The sequence below is a fragment of the Chelonia mydas genome, chromosome 1 (genome assembly GCF_015237465.2).
Source record: "Chelonia mydas isolate rCheMyd1 chromosome 1, rCheMyd1.pri.v2, whole genome shotgun sequence".
NCBI lineage: Eukaryota > Metazoa > Chordata > Testudines > Cheloniidae > Chelonia > Chelonia mydas.
The window spans coordinates 276,297,402-276,301,461 of record NC_057849.1 but is presented as its reverse complement, the minus strand read 5'-3'; positions in this window follow the sequence as shown (position 1 = coordinate 276,301,461).

Below are 4,060 nucleotides of genomic sequence, written 5' to 3'. Positions count from 1 at the left end.
CCAGTCTGGAGGACCTGGTGTCCTTTCATCAGCAGCTGGGACAGAACCGTATTCCCTTTCATTTTCTTTTTCCATTGAAGCTGGAATCTTTCTGTGGAATATTTTCCTTAAATGCAGATTTTAAGTGAGTCATCGGGTTGTTAAACATGCTGCTTCCCGCAGCTGTATTAGTGAAAGGGGTTCCAGACACAGAATGTGATCCAAAATTCATTGAGATCAATGGAAAGATGCCCATTGACTGCAAAGGGCTTTGGATCAGGCCAATAGTGAGTTAGTAGAAAGGACAATTACATGAAACAAAGAGCGTGGTCTTCTGAACAGAGCCAGATTTTGTATATTGACTCCAGAGGAAGAGATTTGGATTCATCAGAGAAGATGTTTCACCTGAGTCATGGATCAAAAATTCATAGGTTCCAAATATCACAAATGGCATCTGGTAACCCAAAAGTTAACCTCAACAAGGGATTTGGTGATTTATTATTAGGGGACTAATGTGCCCATTATAAGAACATAAGAATGCCCATACTGTGTCAGACCAATGGTTCAGTATCCTGTCTTCCGACAGTGGCCAATGCCAGGTGCTTCAGAGGGAATGAACAAAACAGGTAATCATCAAGTGGTCCATCCCCTTTCGCCCATTCCCAGCTTCTGGTAAACAGAGGCTAGGGACACTTCAGAGCATGGTTTTGCATCCCTGCCCATTCTGGCTAATAGCCATTGATGGACCTATCCTCCATGAACTTATCTAGTTCTTTTTTGAACCTTGTTATAGTCTTGGCCTTCACAACTTCCTCTGGCAAAGAGTTCCACAGGTCGATTGTGCATTGTGTGAAGAAATACTTCCTTTTGTTTGTTTTAAACGTGCTGCCTATTAATTTCATTTGGCGACCCCTAATTCTTGTGTTCTGAGAAGGAGTAAATAACACTTCCTTATTTACTTTCTCCACACCAGTCATGATTTTATAGACCTCTATCTTATCCCCCCTTAGTTGTCTCTTTTCCAAGCTGAAAAATCCCAGTCTCATTAATCTCTCCTCATATGGCAGCCGTTCTATACTCCTAATAATTTTTGTCGCCCTTTTCTGAACCTTTTCCGATTCCAATATATCTTTTTTTGAGATGGGGTGACCACATCTGCACGCAGCATTCAAGATGTGGGCATACCATGGCTTTATATAAAGGCAATATGATATTTTCTATCTTATTATCTCTCTCTTACCTAATGATTCCCAACACTGTTAGCTTTTTTGACTGCTGCTGCACATTGTGTGGATGTTTTTACAGAACTATCCACAATGATTCCAAGATCTCTTCCTTGAGTGGTAATGGCTAATTTAGACCCCATCGTTTCATATGTACAGTTGGGATTATGTTTTCCAATGTGCATTACTTTGCATTTATCTACATTTAATTTCATCTGCCATTTTGTTGCCCAGTCACCCAGTTTGTGTGAGAACTCTTCGCAGTCTGCTTTTGGCCTTAACTATCTTGAGAAGTTTTATATCATCTGCAAATTTAGCTACTTCACTGTTTAACCCTTTTTCAAGATAATTTATGAATATATTGAACAGTACTGGTCCCAGTACATACCCTTGGGGGACACTACTATTTAATGTGTCTGATAATTCTGTTCTTTAGTATAGTTTCAACCAATTTACCTGGTACTAAAGTTAGGCTTACTGGCCTGTAACTGCTGGGATTGCTTCTGGAGTTTTTTTTTAAAAATCAGCATCACCATGGGTGGTGGGTATCTTGGGCAAGGAAACTCTGAGCCTCCCCAAACAGCCTGGGGTGGCCCTGCCCACACTCCACTCCACCACCAGACCCCCTCCTGCCGGCTGGTGTTCTCTTTGTGGCTCAGAGGCTGAGGCAGGCAGGCTGGATGCCGCAGTGCGCACGAGACCCCCAGGCTGGGGCCACGCCGTGCTGCACTGCCCAACCTCCTGGCACTGAGACTGCACTGGCCACCTAGTGCTCCGGGGCTGAGGGTGCTCCAGCCATGCCGCCTCCCTACCCAGTGCTGTGGTTGGGGGCCCATGGAGGTGTGGGGGGGGGCAGAAGGGGTGGGGCTGGGGCCTAGCCTCTCCCAAGGGCGCGTTCATCTGCTGCCCATGGGTGTCACATTAGCTATCCTCCAGTCATCTGGTACAGAAGCGGATTTAAATGATAGGTTACATACCACAGTTATCAGAGTAGCAGCCATGTTAGTCTGTATTCGCAAAAAGAAAAGGAGTACTTGTGGCACCTTAGAGACTAACAAATTTATTTGAGCATAAGCTTTCGTGAGCTACAGCTCACTTCATCGGATGCATCTGATCCTGATGACTTATTGCTGTTTAATTTATCAATTTGTTTCAAAACTTCCTCTATTGACACCTCAATCTGGAACAATTCCTCAGATTTGTAACTTAAAAAGAATGGCTCAGGTTTGGGAATCTTACTCACACCCTCAGCTATGAAGACTCAGGCAAATAATTCATTTAGTTTCTCCACAATGGGCTTATCCTTTAGCATCTCAGTTGTCCAGTGGTCCTACTAGTTGTTTCGCAGGCTTCCTGCTTCTGATGTAGTTAACATTTTTTTTTGCTGTTACTTTTTGAGTCTTTGGCTAGGTGTTCTTCTAATTCTTTTGGCCTTCCTAATTATATTTTTACACTTCACTTGCCAGAGGTTGTGCTCCTTTCTATTTTTCTTAATAGGATTGAACTTCCTTTTTAAAGGATGCCCTTTTGCCTGTACCTGTTTCTTTTACTTTGTTGTTTAGCCACAGTGGCACTTTTTTGGTTTTCTTACTATGTTTTTTAATTTGGGGTATGCAGTAACTCCTCACTTAAAGTCGTCCTGGTTAACGTTGTTATGTTGCTGATCAATTAGGGAACATGCTCGTTTAAAGTTGCACAATGTTCCCTTATAATGTTGTTTGGCAGCCGCCTGCTTTGTGCACTGCTTGCAGAAAGAGCAGCCGGTTGGAGCTAGCTGGTAGGGAACCAGGGTGGTCCAGCAGCTCCCCACTCCCCTAAGTTCCCTGTGTGGCAGCTGCCCAGCAGGTTATCAACTGCTGGCAGGTCAGCTGTCCCTCCCCCCACTGCTGTTTACTGCTCCTGCCCTCTGTCTTGGAGCTGCTCCCTGGAGCCTCCTGCTTGCTGGGTGGGGGAAGAGGGGTGCTAATGTCAGGGTGCCCCCCTCCCCCTCCCCCTTCCCCTTATCTCCACAGAGCAGAGGGAGACATGACAGGGCTCAGGACGGAGGGAGCTTGCTGGCAGCAGCTGCTGTCTCAACTTGCTGCTCTACTTAAAAAGGCAATGTACTTACAGTGGGGTCAGGGTACTTAAAGGGGCAATGCTTGTCACACACAAACACACACACACACAGTGTCTCTGTCGCTCTCTGCCATGCTGTCTCCCCTCCCTCCATTCGTGCTGCCTTGTAGAGTGTGAGGCTACGTTAACAACAACGTGTTAACCCTTGAGGAGTTACTGAACATTAAATCGAGCCTCTATTATGGTGTCTTTAAAAAGTTTTCATACAACTTGCAGGGATTTCATTTTTGACACTGTATCTTTTAATTTCTGTTTAACCAACTTCCTCATTTTTGTGTAGTTCCCTTTTCTGAAATTAAATGCTACCATAATGGGCTGCTTTGATGTTCTCCCCCATAGAGGGATGGTAAATTTTACTATGTTATGGTCACTATTACCAGCTATATTCACCTCTTAGACCAGATCCTGTGCTCCGCTTAGGACTAAATCAAGAATTGCCTCTCCTCTTGTGGGTTCAGGACTAGCTGCACCAAGAAGCAGTCATTTAAGGTGTCAAGAAACTTTATCTCTGCATCCCATCCTGAGGTGACTTGTCAATACGGGGGTAGTTGAAATCCCGTATTATTACTGAGTTTTTTATTTTTATAGCCTCTCTAATCTCCCTGAGCATTTCAGTCACTATCACCGTCCTGGTCAGGTGGTCAGTAATGTATCCCTACTGCCATATTCTTATTATTCGAGCATGGAATTACTATCCATAGAGATTCTATGGTACAGTTTGGTTTATTTAAGATTTTTAC